Below are 17130 nucleotides of genomic sequence, written 5' to 3'. Positions count from 1 at the left end.
ACTGAGTGTATGATAATACAGTTTAGATATGGGGCTATTCTTTCTTTTTTGCCCCTCCTTTAACAAAAACTTTTTTATTCATTCTCTTTTCATTCTCCTCTCTTCCATGTAAACTTCCAAGATAACACTCATCTCTTTCCTCACATTTCCAACAAATGCACAGAGAGGAGTTTAACCTACTATAGGAAAAAATTTCATGTCTAAAATAATGATGATAAGAACAAACTCAAGAAAAAAGGAGTTTATGCTGTGGACACAGAATTACATCTAATTCTTCTCTTGGGATATGTAGATTAAAACTATATCTTCTAGATATGTATTGTCCCAAGTGAACAAGAATCATATTTGGTTGTCTCTGTCAGATGAATACAGTAGCAAAGGATTGACAATGGGACCAAAGATTCAATTCCAAAATATGCCAGGAAGTGATGCCATGAAGAAGATGGGTACCAAGTTCACCTTTTGTGTTTCTAGAGTCCTCTGACTGACTTCTGTGGACCTTGGCTTCTTTGCCTTGGACTCTTTTATTGCTTATTTTCATATAGACAGTTCTCATCTGCAGGATGGAGCTAAAATTACTTTAAAGTAGGCCTTGTGATCCAACTGAGGAATGGGTAAACTGACACATCAGTCACCTGGAGAGATGTTTGGGGATGCTCAGTCTTTGTTGTAGCCGAAGGTGATGATCTCCAGGGCCCTTGATATCTACTCATGTCTTGGGGTCATTTGTTAATTGTTACATATTGGAGCTGAAGTTAGAAGTCTACATTTGTGAGTGTTTAATTTCACCTATGTGCATGAAGGATAGTCTCTACACCACCCTATTTAACCTGCATCTGGCAATATAATTGTCGTTACCCACCTTTTATTTAAACGAAGAAATGAAGTTACAAAGGTGACATAGAGAGCTGATGACTGAGGGAAGGATGCAGATGTGTGCACAGTTTAGCTTTCCTAGCTCCAGAAAAGCTCTCCTACATAATCTAGTTGCCCTTCCAAGTCCCTGTCTTCGGTAGGTTCTGCGTACGTTTTATTCTTTACCTCCTTTGTTGCTCCCTATATTTCTAATAGCCCTATGCATTTCTCATCCAGAAGATTTCATTTTCTTAAGTTTAGTTCTACTCTTTATTTAGCAACGTGGCTTCTATGTCTCCAGTTCTTATATTCTGAGTTTAGCCAGGGGCTTTCCTCTATTACCTTTGATTTGCCTTGACTTTTATGATGACTCTATATGTATAACACAGCCATTTCTGACACATGAGAATGCATCTCTTTTTCCTCCTCCTATGATTACAGAAGCTGTTATCTAACTCATAGTCTTCCCAAATTTGCGTCATTACAAACCATTGAATCCCTGCCCCACTTTCGGTTTTTACTCTACATTGTCTTCTGGGTGCAGATTCTAAGCAGTGGCCAATATAAATGTCAACTTACCTTTTTATGACAGAGAGCAATTTGACAACCTGTTAACTACTAAATAGTGTGCATAAAATAATATACATAGGATTGTCTAGAATATCCATGTAGTTGCCATATACATGTTGAAATAGTTACCTGTGGTATAATATTACATGTACTTACTCATAAATACATTAGTTTTAGTGGTTGATCCATAGCAGCCATAATATCCACTTCATAAAGGTTAATGACAAGGATATCTGTAATAACTATAGTATGGCATTTTAAAAATGCTCTGTGGGTCCAATTTAAGTTTTTCTTGTCTAGAAGAAACAACCTAGAAAACAGAACTCTAGGTTGGAAAAGATGTTTCATTATTTAATAATAAAACTCAATAAACAATAAAAATAGCTGTATGCCAAACTGAGTTACACAGCAAGACCCTTGTCTCAAAAACCCAAGTCAGAGGCTCAAACAATATAGTATTTGCCTAGCATGTACAAAGTCCAGGGATTGGATTCACTCCTAAGCATTGCCCATAAGTGTTCAAAGAAAGGGTAAAATAGTGTGACAATTTCATATACTATTAGTATGGGACATTGAACAATGCATTGTTTGTAGTAAAATAACCTTTTGGTGTATGATTTTTTTAGGGCTGCCCAAGAAAACGTCTTCTTCACCATAAATAGTTTTAAAATTAACAAAATATATATCAGTGAAATTTCTGAGCAGGAAAAAGTCGTTTCCAATTCTTACTGAAAGAAATGGTCACTTGTTTTGCTTGCATTGCATGTCTATATTCATATCCTCCCAACAGCAATAAACGGGATAGAATATTTCCACTAAGTGTTGGGTTCACCAGGAATGTCTTACTGACTAACTGCATCAAGGTGGCATCCCTGCAGAAAGCCTCTAAACTAGAAAATAAGGAACAAGCCATGGACAGTGTCAGATGTGCTTAGGCAGCAGTCCCATAGATGTATTGGAGGCAGAGTTGCCTCTCATTCTCAGAGTGGCTCCCTGCTGCTTGACAGACCTCCTGGAGGCTACCCTGAGCAAACCAGGCAGAGATGTGCATAGCTTTTATTTACCCGGAGAGGTTTGTACTAGGAAGGACAAATAGAAAGCCGCAGCCAACCAGTTGGTCTTCGGTTTCCTTTAGCTATGGAACTTGAAGTTCATACTTGAATCTGGTAACCTAGAAAAGTCATAAATGCCCTATTTTCTTCCAAACTGTCACTTTGTGGTTTTTTTTGGTTTCTTTACCATGCTTTTGTTGTTATTTAGTTGTTGTTGTTGTTTATTTGTTTGTTTTTTTAACTTGATCCATGAGTAATTAAATTGCAAAGTTGTCTGTTTTTCGGATTAAAATTCTGGAGAATTTTATTTGTGTGTTGAATAATCACCTCATGTATTTTATAAACCAAGATCAGCCTACCAAAATACTCTGACATAGTCAGAAATACTTTGTTCTTACTAGGGTCGGTAGTTTTCGTTTTCAATTTTTCTTTCCAGCTAACACCATTCCTTAAGGAATGGCCAAATTTCATTATTTTTAATCAGTTAATTAAGTCAATTAATAGCTGGTAAACTTTACTGAACTTAGACATACATTTGAATAATTTCTAAATAAAATTGGCTCCAACGTTATGCAGAAGGTAGACTTCTGTGGCTGGATGTGTTGGAAATGACCCCATTGTGTGCTTAGGGTCTATCTGTACTTCTAACTGGCAAAGTGAAAGATATCTTTCTATTTAGTGATTTTTGAAATCTAAGAAAAATGAAAAATTGCTATAACTTGCTTACGTACGCCTCTTCAAGATTTGTACTGCCTTATGTGGAAGTTTTAACTTAGGGTAATTCCTAAATTGCAAACTCACATCTCTTTGGAAAAATATAAAGGTGTGACAGTTAGTGAAGTAAGCAGAAACTAAATAACAGCCACCCTGACCAAGTCCAGACCCTATCGTTTAGCAAAGTCATCCCAGTGGAGACTATGAGAAACAACCCTGTGCTTGTTGTTCCTGGGGTTGGCAATATTTAATGATTGTTCTTGCCCCAAAACTCATAACTCAGAAGAATTATTCTGAACATAAGTCTTCTCCACCTCTGGGCTATTGAGTTTGGGGAAGCTAAACTTTCATTTGCCAGAGTACTAGACCCAGGTGTTGAAAAGAACACTTCCCTGCTCTCCAGCCTCACAGGCCTGTGGTGTGGTTTCTCACTAGACCTATTTCCTTCCCTCCATCTTCCTTTTTTCCTCCTTTTTATTCTTGGCCATCTGTCTAGGGACTTGGGACTTTATTTTATTTTATTTTATTTTATTTTATTTTATTTTAAGAGAAGTCAAAGGACCTGCTGTTTTCCTTTTGCTGGGACTTGGGATGATGGCAGCTAGGTGGGGTCAGAAACTGTGGGGACAGATAAGAACCAGAGGTGCAGAGCTGAGTCAAGGTCGGGGTTTCACTGAGATGGTGAGATTCGAAGTGTTCAGGCTCCTACCTTCTATGTCCCATCATTGTTCCTTCATGAATAGAATGAATGGGCTATGGGATAGTGTTCGAGGATCTGGCTTGGGAAAGCCTGATAAATATATTTAGAGTTTTACAATCATAAGTATATACATATTCCTACAAATGCGTGGCTATTATAAAAATTTACAAGGATACCATGACTATCTATATATAGTTTACGGAGCCCAAAGAGGCAAGGAAATAAGTTGCATTCTTGAAATTCCATTGAGATATCATGTTCTTTTCAAAGACAAAACAAACATAAACCCCAAATGATCAAAAGAGGGACTCAAATGTTATAAAGGAGCTGAAAGAACCCCAAGGCCGGAAACTTTTAACTGTGATCTCATAAAATTCTTATACATAATTAGAAAGTTCATAATTGAGGAACTAGCCCAGGAGGAAACTGTAGGGGAAAAAAAGGTTTCCTACTGGCTACCCTAGAGATGCTTTGAACCTCACATGGTCTCTCCAGGCCATTGCTCTCCTTTACCTGCGGGAATGAACAAAAGTCACTCCTGAGCTGTTGGCACATGTGATGGTCTCAATGGCATAACTACAGCATGCCTGCCATGTGTGTACACACTCGAGCTCACGATAATGCATGTTCATTTCTAAGTGGGAATACAGATCAGTATCAAGATTTTGAGGCTGAAAAAGCAAGCAGTAACTTTGTGCTGACCTCCATCCATACCTGTAGTCACAGCAATCATGACCTCAGAACTGGCTTGACAGATCTATTGGATGGGTAATTAAAGAAACTAGAAGCCATCTTTGGAACTTGGGTGCACAGCAGCCTTTCAGTTAAGACAATGTCAGGCAATATCCCTCTAAGAAGGTGACCAGTGACTTAGAAGCCATGGCATTTTAGTTGGAAGAAGTTTACATTTTCTTTGAGGTGAGAAAACTCTCTGATGTTAGAATAATCCGAGAAAATACACGTGTGCAGTGACAGCCGTTGGTCCAGAGGCTGCAACCTCTACCTTGCAATGGAGGAGGACTGGGTGCTTCCTTTTCTTCCTGCAAATGTGTATCGCATCCCTACATCCTAATGAGTACTTCCTGTATGTTCAAAATGGAGTGAAAATGGAAAAATCCCACTCAACAAGCATTTATAACACTGATTCTAACCTAAACTAAGCTTCTGGACTGGAATACAGGATACATGAGAACTTGTCCAGGAACTACCTAGTACAGGTCCAGTGACCACAACTATTCTAATAGCATTTGATTGATTATTGCATATTTTATGAACAAAACTCCTGTGTGTCTCTGAGTGTGTGTGTGTATGTGTGTACTAAAAATGTGTGATTCTATTGCTTCTATGTATAAGACTGAAGAATAAGCACTGGAGTCAAAAGAATTGATTATGTCATGACAACTAATAATAATGAAAATAATTTTTTATTCAGAAAATAAAATGCTCTATAATATGTCACACGGTGTTACAGGGTCCCCTTTTCTTCACGGTGCTGGTGGGGGCAATGTCTTCATCAGGTAGCAAATTTCTCCATTTCTTGCCACCGTCTCTGTGGACTTCTTGCTGAAGACCCAGATAGCACTCATCACTCAAGGCTGAAAACATCTGGCCACACACCCTAAGCCTCAGCATTACTCAGCATGACTCAGCACTACTGTGCTTGGCTGAGATGCTAGCTCTGAAGGCCAAGCACATCCAAAGGGTTGGGGGGAGGGTGAGAACTGACTCAGCAGGGGCCCAGTCAACCTTCTCTGTGCTTAGACTATGGGAATGCAACAACAGAGACCTAGAGACAGAATATGAAGGAATGAAAGAATGGAATTTATTTAAATCAGAGTTGGTAGTTGGAGGAAATAGAGGGCTGTGAGTTTGTAGAAAGCCTAACAGTCATTCAGGAAAGGTTTGTAGAACACCTGTAGTGTGATGATCTTAATATCAATGCTTGAGGATTAAGTGAGACTAACATATACCGTTTGTCTGTCAGAAGCCCTGGTCAAAGCTAACAATTAATCACAATACAAAATTATAATATTTTCCAAAATGTATAGAGATTATAAGGTTGGAAATACATGTCTTTTAAAAACTAAGGGACGAATAAAAGATGTAACACAATGTAAAGAACATAAGCTGGATTTTTCTTATTGAGTCTCTCTCTCTCTCTCTCTCTCTCTCTCTCTCTCTCTCTCTCTCTCTCTTTCTCTCTCTCTCCTGAGCAAGGTGTGGGGAAATAATTAAGATTCATTGACTTGTGAAATATTACATTCAGAAGCATTGCTGAACAGGATCAGACAAAGCAACTTCCTCATTTAGCACAGGCAGCTCTTCTTTTCTCTTCTACACCAGACTTCTCATAAGCCTACCCAGTTAAAGCAGGTCACATAAAAAAAACAGGGTGCCAGTGAATGTCTGCAACAAATACAAGCTGATTTCTGATTAAACTAAGCCATCAGTGTTTGGAGTGAACATAGAGTAGAGCAGGTCCCAGAACCTCAAGAGGTAGAGACAGTCAGATCTCTATGAGTAACAACTCATACACAACACAACAACAGCCTGCACTACAGGGTGTGTTCTAGGCTAGCATGGCTATACAGTGAAATCCTGACTCAGAAGGAAGAAAAGAAGGAAGGATGGAAAGAAGGAAGGAAGGAAGGAAGGAAGAAAGAGAAGAGAAGAGAAGAGAGGAGAGGAGAGGAGAGGAGAGGAGAGGAGAGGAGAGGAGAGAAGAAAAGAAAAGAAAAGAAAAGAAAAGAAAAGAAAAGAAAAGAAAAGAAAAGAAAAGAAAAGGGCAAGGGCTTGTTATCCTAGAAATATCACCTATATGTGAACTTGATAAAGTTGTTTGGCTTCTTCAAGTCGTGAAACAAACCAGCTTAGGATGAAAGAACGGTAAACATTGATTAGAGAGCTAGAAACATAGAACATACTTAGGATGTATTAGTTACTATAACAACATCATCCCAAGTTATGTGTAACTATTAAATTCATGTGCTATCTTGAGATAGTGACTGGAAATATACTTGAGGCATTTCTTTTTAACTTATAAAATGAAATCTACGTTTATTTAATAGATATAAATGTCTCCTACAAATCTCTTTAGAGAAGATACAGATTCACATGTAAGTTTTAAAAGTGTTGAATTCTGGAAATTTATACTGTCTATTGTGTTCTTTTTTGATATTTAACAAATAGTTTAATTTAATAAAGTATGTTTAATTTTAAATTTTTAAAATTTCTTTTTCATTGTTTTTGTTGAGCTATATACATTTTCCTCTGCTTCTATCCCTTCTTTCTACCCTCTCCCATGACTCCCATGTTCCCAATTTACTCTGGAGATCTTGTCTTTTTCTTCTTCCTATATATATGTGTAGCTCCATATATGTCTCTCATAGGGTTCTCTTTGTTGTCTAGGTTCTCTGGAGTTGTGGCCTGTAGGCTGGTTTTTCTTTTTTTTTATGTCTAAAAGCCACTTATCAGTGAATACATATTGTATTTGTCTTTCTGGGTCTGGGTTACCTCACTCAATATGTTTTTTTCTAGATCCATTCATTTGCCTGCAGATTTTAAAATGTGATTATTTTTTACTGCTGAATAAAATAGGTCTCCATTGTGTAATATACCACATTTCCTTTATCCATTCTTTGGTTGAGGGACATCTAAGTTGTTTCTAGGTTCTGGCTATTATGAATAATGTTGCTATGAACATAACTGAGCACATGTCCTTGTGGTATGATTGAGTATCCTTTGCATATGTGCTGGGTCTTGAGGTAGCTTGCTTCCAAATTTTCTGAGAAATAGCCATACTGATTTTCAAATTGGCTATACAAGTTTGCATTCCCACCAGTGACTGAGGAGTGCTTCCTTACCCCACATTTTCTCTAGCATAAGCTGTCGTCAGTGTTTTTGATCTTGGCCATTCTAGTGCAGACTCTGAGAGCAGCAATAAATAAAAGGGACCTTGGGAAACTGAGAAGCTTCTGTACAGCACAGGACACAGTCAACAAACAAAATGACAGCATACAGAATGGGAAAAGATCTTCTTCACCAACTCCACATCAACACAGAGAACTGATTTCCAAAATATAAAAAGAACACAAGAAACTTGACATCAAAGGAATACATAATCCAATTTAAAAAATTGGGATACAGACTTAAACAGAGAACTCTCAACAGATGAATCTCAAATGACTGAAAGACACATAAAAAATATTCAACATTCTTAGTCATCAGAAAAAGATGCAAATCAAAACAACTCTGGAATTTTATCTTTCACCTGTCCATTGTGTTCTTAAGCAAGAGTCACAGGCTAGGGGAGACGTTGGGATGTCAGTGACTTTAAGGTTACCCTTAAACCCAAGTTTAGTTCTAGAACCTTATACTTGTATGATATGGAGGGACCTACTTCTCCCCTCAGGCCTTCAACCTTCTACAAACTGAAGAAAGTGAGATTAGAGTTTGAATGCCGAATGTCTCTTACAGGCTCTGTGTGAACACTGTCCACAGCCGGTGCTACTAGTCAGCTATTACTTGAATTTCACACTTAAGCAGATTCATTTTATTTTAAAATAGTATTTAGGTCTTCAATAGCTAATTTCGCAGGAGATATTTGATTACAAGTCATCATACTGGAACTTCTGGTCAACCTCCTCTGCCCAGACACTCCTTTTCACCCATTTTCTTTACATTTTCCCTATGCAAGCTATCTTCTCCCTAGCCTGACCAATAGGCATTTCTCCAAGAAACCCCTAAGTTTATCCTTAGAGGGACAGGGATGGGTGACTTCTGAACAATAGCTGGGCGCATGGGCCTGCCTGATGTAAAAGAGATTGTAAGAGCCAGAGGGGTCACGGTCATGACAGAGGAACCCACAGAGACAGCCGAGCTGATCTCGTGGGAGAGCAGAGGCTCTGGACCAACAGTTAGGGAGCCTGCATGGGACCAACAGAGGCCCTCTGCATGCGTGTGACAGTTGTGTAGCTTGGTCTGTCTGTTGAGCTCCCAGCAATGGGATCAGGAGCAGTTCCTGGCACTTAAACTAGCTATTGGGAACCTGTTCCCCATCCTGCATTGCCTCACCCAGGCTTTATGTAAGGGGAGGATCTTGATCCTGCCTCAGCTTGGTGTGCCATGCTTTGTTGTTGATACCCATGAGAGGCCGGCTTTCTGAACAGAAATGGAAAAGTGGATGGTGAGGTCAATGGGAATATGGGAGTGGAGGGGGATGGAATGGGAGGAGAGGAGGAAGGGTAAACTGTGGTCAGTATGTAAAATAAATAAAAACGTTTCAATTAATTAAAAAAAAACAACAACAAAAAATAAATCAGAGCTTCTACAGGCCTGATATTAAGTTCTTCCTTTCTCAGTGAAGATGGGAGTTACAATATGAAACACAAAATGATTCCAAAGTTGTTAGCATATGGAGTAAAATTTCTACCGGTAATACCTGCGGTTCTTGTGTTGTCAGACCCTGCAAGTAAAGGCTCTGGTGATAGTTTGCAACAAGTTCAGTATTTCTATCGCAGGAGCAGAACACGCTGCCTCTCTTACTTTAATGACTTCGGGACTGACCAGAGGTAAAATGTCACACAGATATGTACGAGATGCGTGGATTTCTGTGCCTTGGGGATATTAAGACTCTGAGTTAATGTCAAAGAATGGGAAATCAGTGGTTAGGGCAGAGATTAATGGTGGGACGTAAGTATGCTCAGTCTCTTTAACCAAATTTATCACGTGATGAACGTCTATGGCCTCTTGTTTTCTCAAGAATTTGTAATTTAAATTTGTAAAAAATAAGTTATAATTTAAAATTTGTAAAAAATCCCTGTGATTCAAGAGAATAACTTTTTTATTATAGACATTTTCAATATATATTTAATTTTTTTCTCAAATTTTCCTATGAGATATTGCCATGATTAATAAAGTATGATAGACAAGTATTCTGAAACACTACTTTTTATATATTTAATTTTTAAGATAATATTTTCATTAAGTTTTGAGAATTTCCTACAGTATATTTCAATCATATTCGCCCCTCCATCCTCTCCAAGTCCTACTCCCATCTTCTCACTCCTCCTAAATTTAAAATACTGTTATTTATTTAATTTAATCTTTTAAATAACTCCCTGTGTCAAATTCATACTGTCCATAGGTATGAAACTATCCACTGTAGGATGGTGGCACTACTCAGGAGACATATCTTTGAAGAGAATGGACTCTTCCTCTCCCAGAAGCCACTGTCAGTAGTTCCCCAGTTACAGACGTGAGCGTCTTCTCACTCCATGCTGGAGGGGTGACTAGCTTGATCTATAAGTATAAATTTACTGCTTCTTAAACATGAAAGCAATTCTGCAGGCTAATGAGATTCATTTGCTTGCTTCTTTTTACATTAATTGCATCCTTTCTTAGTATTTGATATTATAAGATATACAACATCCTCAATGTTTTTCAATTGATTATTTTGATTTTACAGTCACCATGTGAAGAATGCTACTTCACATGAATACATAGTACAAAATGGTAGTGTATGTTTATGGCCACCTGATCCCAAGTCTTCATGAAGTAAATGTCAGAAGAGAAGATATCTGTGTTCCTTCTTCATTGAGCTCACGGTAGACAATTTCCTTTGTGCTTTGCTGTTACAGGAGAATTCTTCAGCAGGAACAGAGATGGCCTTGCTGTCACTTTGGGGAGTTCTGTAAGTTTGGGCCAAGGACATGATCTCTTTGATTCTCAATATCACACACTTAGCAAGAAGTAATATACTGTACATAGCACAGCAGATCAGTACACTTGGGTTATAACCATCAGTTCTGTTCTCCAGAAATTTGCTCACACTCTTATGTTTGTGTTCCTTCTTCATTAGTGAAGAAGACAATAACCCATTTCTGAATGCTATTATTAGCCTAAGATAATTAATAAGAATTATTTAAATTATATTCTAGTAATAATACAGTATTCAAATGGTGCTACTCATTTCTGGATTTAATTACACGGGCATCAGATGATTTAAGTGATAGAATTACAATGGCTACTAACATAGAAAGATCTCAATTGAGTACAATCCTTCTAGTTTTCCTTTAGTCTGAATGCATTGTATCTTCAAATATCTCTAATCAGCTTTCCAGCTCTACATCATATCATGCTCTTCTCAATTCCTGCTCATGTTCCTTAGACTCTTTCATTTTTAAAAGTTTTAGATCTTCATTGATTAGGGAGGTGTTCTTGGATTATAAAATGGCTGTCAGTGGTATTCAACTTTATCTGTAGAGTTAGGCAAACTAACTGGTTGAATGGTTCTAATATGACAGAGTATTTTTTAAAATAAATAATATTTATACCATTGCCAACTTTAATCATAAAGCTCTGAGGCTGCATTACAATTCTTAGAGTAATCTTATTATTCTCTAACTTATCTGTTAGTTTAGACCTATTGGTTATGAGGAAGACCAAAGTTTTAAGCTAAACTGTTGGTCCCTGATCCATAGAAAATATATGTCATTTAATCATCAGATGACTGCTCAGGATATATACAACTGTGACCCTGGTTTTTATAAATGATGAGCCTAAAATCAGGAATCAGGAGATTTTTTTAAAACATAGTTGAGAGAATGAGAGTATAGTATGGTAGTGCATAAAAATGTCATATACTTTTTCTCCCTACTCTTTCTCCTGCTGATCTCATGTTCAGGTCTATCTTTCCTAAGAGTCACAGACTCCACCCAGAGCTGAACACCAGAACTGGTCATCTATCTGAGCCAGCAGGCTTGTGACCCTTCTTGATAGCTGGCGGCTAGTTTGAACTCTGCCCAGTCTGGGACCTATGATAGACACATCTTCCAGAGCAGCCCTCAAACTTCCTAAGGGGCCCCTAGGTATGCTGAGTCAAAGCTCTTGGGAGCCAGTGCCCTAGGGGCCTGTGCTCCCAAATTTGAGTCATACACCCTGCTCTCCTGTTTTCTCCTCCATCTGTAACCACGTTCCTCTGCTTCATCTAGTTCACTGAATCCTCATCAGGGCAACAAAGATCTCTGAACAGCATCTCTAATCTGACTTGAGTCTGGTACTGCCTCTGACATTTTGAACTTAGGAAAATGTCCAAACTCTTAAGAGTTTAATCTTGTCTTACAAAAATAAGAATATTTATTACTGGTATTTATTTATAGAGTAAGTTGAATCCTTAACAAAAACTAAATCATTGGACTATACAAAGCGCAACTCTCCTCACAAATTCATTCATCTTCCATCCTTTTATTTTTTAATTTTGTTTATATGATTGTTCTCATTACACCCCTATTTCTGTTTCCATATATTAAAGAGTGGTTTAGAATGAGACAACTATAGTTTTACTTAATGAATTACATGAGCCATCTCAGATGATGGTGGGTCAAGGCCAAAAGAAGGGGCTAACAGTGATACCTAAACTCACTACCTCTCAGACACTAAAAACAAGTCAGAACTTACTCACAGGTGCCAGAAGAATGCTAACCATGGCCATTCCAACTCCAAAAGCTTTGAGGGCATGGGTAAGTAGCTTCTTTATGGAGGGCAATAGAGAAGCTGAGGAATGGGGGAGGACACCGGAAGACTGGGACAATGACGAAACTAGCTTACAGAAAGGAATCATGTTTAGTATAGGCTCTGGACTCTTTAATCTTCTTGTTTTGTGAGGTCTCTTAGTTTAGGTAGTTTCAAAAGGCCCCAAATTCTTAACTGCTAGAGCCCTGAGTATAGAGAAAGAATTAAAATTTCCACTTAATTCAGAACTATTTTTACCCTATTTCTCCATTAAATTCGACATATCAACTTAATAATCTGATTTATCTCATCAAAAAATAAAGGAAAGAGCCTTATTTGATGCCTTGTTTTATATCTCTCATTGGCTAAATAATCAAGTTTAAGATTAAATGTCATGGCATGGAACTTTTTCTAGCTATAAGAATATGGGACTTTTTCAAGACCAGCCCCCTTCCAGAACTTTTCACACATGGGTAAAATTTACTATCATAGGGGTAAGGTAAAGGGAAGCTCATGGATTTCCAATGGTATCTTTTGTTTTGCCAGTTCAAACCTAGGTCACACACTCAATTGTAACATAACTCTTTTATACTGGAACAACGATACATTAAATACAGGGATACACTTTAATAACTGCTAGGCATAACAGTAACCAGAAAATCAGTCTTTCGATTCATGACCACCTATAACCAGTACACCTTCTCCACTTAAGTTAGTCCTTCTGGCTTTGAGTAAATGGCGAGGGATCCCCTGGATCTGGAGTCACAGGCTGTCATGGATTACCCAGTATGGGTGCTGAGAACAACAATGCTTCAGCACCATGGTAGAACTTTATATTAACTTGGAAAAATACAGTGTAGAATCAAAAGCATGTCTGTCAGGTCCAGTGAGGTGGTTCAGGGGATGAAGGCATTTGTCACACAGACTGATGACCTCAATCAATGCCCAGATCCTGTGAGAACTGGATGCTGTGGTGCTTGTCTATAATCTTAGCACTTCTCTGGGGAGATGGAAGGCATCATCTTCCATGAAGATGATGAAGAGAATTGCCTTCAAAACCCATGGACCAAGCAGCCTGGAGCACATAGACCAACAGGAGATCTTTCCTTGACAATGTGGAAAGAGGGAACTGACTCCAAAAACTTCACTCTGATTTCCACACATGAGAGAGCATAGTTGGCCACATAATCCCACCCATAGTCAAGGAGCTATTGGCAATCAACCGTTAGCTGCTGGGAAGTGAAGGGTGGGTTTTCTCTAACAGTGTAACCCCTGATAAGTCAACCATGCTACTGTGGAAGATCCCACATTCAAGAATATTTTGGGTAGAACAAATTGGTCTTGAGGTTGCTGGGGTTTTTTTTGTTTGTTTGTTTGTTCTTGTTTTGTTTTTTTGATGACAAATCTCAGTGAATACGAAAGGGGCTGTGGGTCTGAGAAGAGCTAGGAGGGCGAATATGATCAAAACACGCAGTACAAACTAACAAGACGCTGTAAAGCAACTCTTAGAACTCAGAAAAAGAAATGAGAAACAAACCAAATGGAAAATGAAGTGGACAAGGAGTTGATGAAGGAAGTGAATCACACAACTAACAAGAGGGGCTGAGTCTTCAGCACCTTGATGGCCTGGTGACAGTCTCACCTATGGAATAGAAATTCTGTGGAACAAAGGCTTTGAATCCCCGAAAATGACCTATTAGAAATGCATATGTGTGTGAAAGGGAGAAATGCATATGTGTGTGAAAGGGAGCTCTTTCCTTGAGGTATTTGGGAATAGAAAGGAGAGGGGAATCTTGTTTCCTTACCCATGTGAAGCACCCACACATCTAGGGGTCAGTAGGCCTGGTTGAAGAGCATTTCACTGAATTGGAAACCCTTTGGACAGGCTGTCAATAGAGGATCTCAAATTCAGTGACTTTGCTGGTGTAAAAAATGAGGTAGCTCATACATTTAATTGATGTAATATATTGAAAAAGTTTCATTTAGAACAGTTAACTACTGTCCATTATTTTCAGAAGAAGAAACTAAAGGTCAGAAAAGCTTAGAAACTTACTTAATATTATTAAATTTAACATGCGAATTCTGTGCTAAGACTCAAAGTCCCTGCTTTGCTGGCCTGTGCATTTACATGAAGTTTCTGCATCTAAAAATGTTTTTGTGAAAGAAGGATCAGATGGAATCAAACGCAGACACAAAACAAAACAAAAAAATTCAAAGTATTTTCCATCACACAGTCTGGGTTGGGTGGGAATGTAGTTATTTCTTTAAAAATAAATATACAACTTAAATATATACATAAACAAATGCTTGGTCAGAAGCTAGAAGACCAAGGCTCTGGAACCTGGCCTCCTGGTCCTGTAGATAGTGTTATCAGAGGCTTGGCAGGATCTCACTCCCATTGCTGTGGCTGGGAGGGTCTCAGGCTAGCAAAGAGGTGGGGAAATCCATCTCATTCTGACATGGCTGTTGGATACAACAGAGGACAAAGAGTTGATGATTGGTAAACTCAGGGCAAGGATACCCTCACCTAAAAGAAAAACACAGCACTGGATGGTCTATTTGCATTCTGTATCCCTCCCCTTATTTAACAGTGATGGCAAGGTCAGTATACTGAATACAGTTCCATTCCAAACCTCACATTATTCAAACACCAGCCATGGAAAATACTTCTCTCTACTCTTGTCTTTGAATAATGACCAAAGAAACAACTGCGACTTTTCTTCGTTCTTACTCTGCCTTCTGAAAGTTCAGCAGGAAAAGTGGGCTTTGTTTCATTTCTTCCCTAAACTCGACAGCAGACTTATTCCAGAACTCACATTTAATTGTCATGGCTCTGAGAAATTACGTTCCAGTGAGCAAAAGAAATCACAACACATATTAAGACAATAACAATAACAACTTTGAGCCTATACTTTCTATCAAATATCAAACAGTACTGGAGATATGAATGACTCAATGATTAAAAGCACCTGTTATTCTGACAGAGAACCTGAGTTTGGTTCAAAGGACCAATATGGTGGTTCACAACTGTCAGTCTAGTTCTAGGATATTCAATGCCCTCTTCTGACCTTCATGGCCACAGGCACACCCATGATGTACACACATACATGCAGGCAAAGCACTCACACACATAAAATAAAACTAAATAATTAAAAATTTTAAAGTATAGAAATATAAAATTAATCCAATGGTTGTAAATAACAATGAGATATTGTATATAAAGTTCTTTGGATGCCACATTGCATAAAAATTCAGGAAATACATTGAATTATGACATTCTATTTTTGTTTTTTATTTTTATCTTCCTTATTTTTTGATCATTTCAAATATCAATGCTGTTTTTACATCATTTTTTTCTCTTTCCTCTCTCCAATGATTGAAAACCTCCCACTCTTCAAATTAATTATAATTTTATATATGATGTGCAATTGTGTATATGATTTATGTATAAAACTTGTAAATGCATATCACTGAGATCATTTAGTATTGCTGATATGTATCTAAGGCTGCCCATTTTAGATTGGCCTACCATTCAGGGAGTTCATTTGATTCTCTTTCTCAGCAACCATTAACTGCCAGTAGCTCTCCTCCAAGAGGTGAATAATTTTAGTGACTAATTCCTGGAACTACCTGGGTGATTTAGAAAGTTGATTCCACGTCATTTATATGTAGCAAAACTGATTGGTAACGAATGGTATTGGATGTAGATTAAAATTTAAGTTTTATAACCTCAAAAAATAAAGAGTTACTGCTCTCTTTTTCTATCAATGACAAATCTTTGGTCATTCTAACTGTTGGGAATAGGAACCAGTAGCTAATAAAAGACTTGTAGATACTGTTTATCTGTGACAAGGTAGAAGTCCTGGAAAGAGTAAGTGTTCTCAGTGCACTGCCTAGGGGGAAACTCTACACCAGCATGACAGTGACCTTACACGTAAAATGGATCACAAAACTATCAGAAGTTAGGGAAGACGGGAGAAGTCTTGATTTCTGCCTTTGAAGGCTGATACACTTTTCTTCCTTCCTTGTTGACCAAGTTTAAAACTCTTGTTTACTCCCAAGGTCTGTTGTGTTCAGATTGAGTCATATAATTGAAAAGTTGAAATCTTAGGTGTAGGGAAAAGGGGAGATGTTTAAGCCTATGTTCCATGAGCTCTCTCATAAATGTTTTAATTCAGTCACATGTGAAGCTGATGTATCAGAAATTGTTTTCATATCTTTGGACTAATTTTAGCATCATAATATAGAATAGAGATCAAACAGTAAAAGCATTTTATATAATCAACACTAAATGAACCCAGCAGATTATACTTGTATATATAACTACTAGTTAAAAATTATAAGGCTATGAATAGAAGAGGAATGGGACATACAAGGAGCTGGAGGTAGAAAAGAGAAAGGTGAAACGATATAAATATACTACTCACATATGAAATTCTCACAAAAATACATTAAATTTTTTAAAAGAGGGGAGATAATTTTGAAGACCTACTTATTATTCATCTACCACCATCTATCATCTATCTATCATCTTCTATTATTTGTAATTTATTCTTTTATAAGCATAGATGCAAATTTACATTGTAATATAGCAAGTGTGTGCTCAACGGTGTGTAGAAGTGGGAGCTGCTGGGACTGAGGTGAACACAGCTTTGCTGCCCTCTGTGGTCCCTCTGCTATACTGCAATTATTTTAAATTATTCTGACTTAAGTTTGTTTTTTTTTTTT

General features: G+C 37.8%; 1 long non-coding RNA gene across 2 annotated transcripts in view; it reads left to right on the top strand.

Moving 5' to 3' along the window:
- The window catches only part of LOC146893393 (uncharacterized), a 42945-nt gene that overhangs the window by 19280 nt on the left and 6535 nt on the right, over nucleotides 1-17130 (top strand). For both annotated transcript variants that reach the window (XR_015003007.2, XR_015003008.2), the window contains exon 2: nucleotides 10530-10582. This is a non-coding gene — a long non-coding RNA (uncharacterized LOC146893393). The remainder of the gene's footprint in view (nucleotides 1-10529; nucleotides 10583-17130) is intronic.

Source organism: Myodes glareolus, chromosome 7 (assembly GCF_982192425.1).
Source record: "Myodes glareolus chromosome 7, mMyoGla1.1, whole genome shotgun sequence".
Taxonomy (NCBI): domain Eukaryota; kingdom Metazoa; phylum Chordata; class Mammalia; order Rodentia; family Cricetidae; genus Myodes; species Myodes glareolus.
The sequence above is the reverse complement of the archived record's forward strand: the minus strand, read 5'-3'. Positions and strand labels throughout refer to the sequence as shown.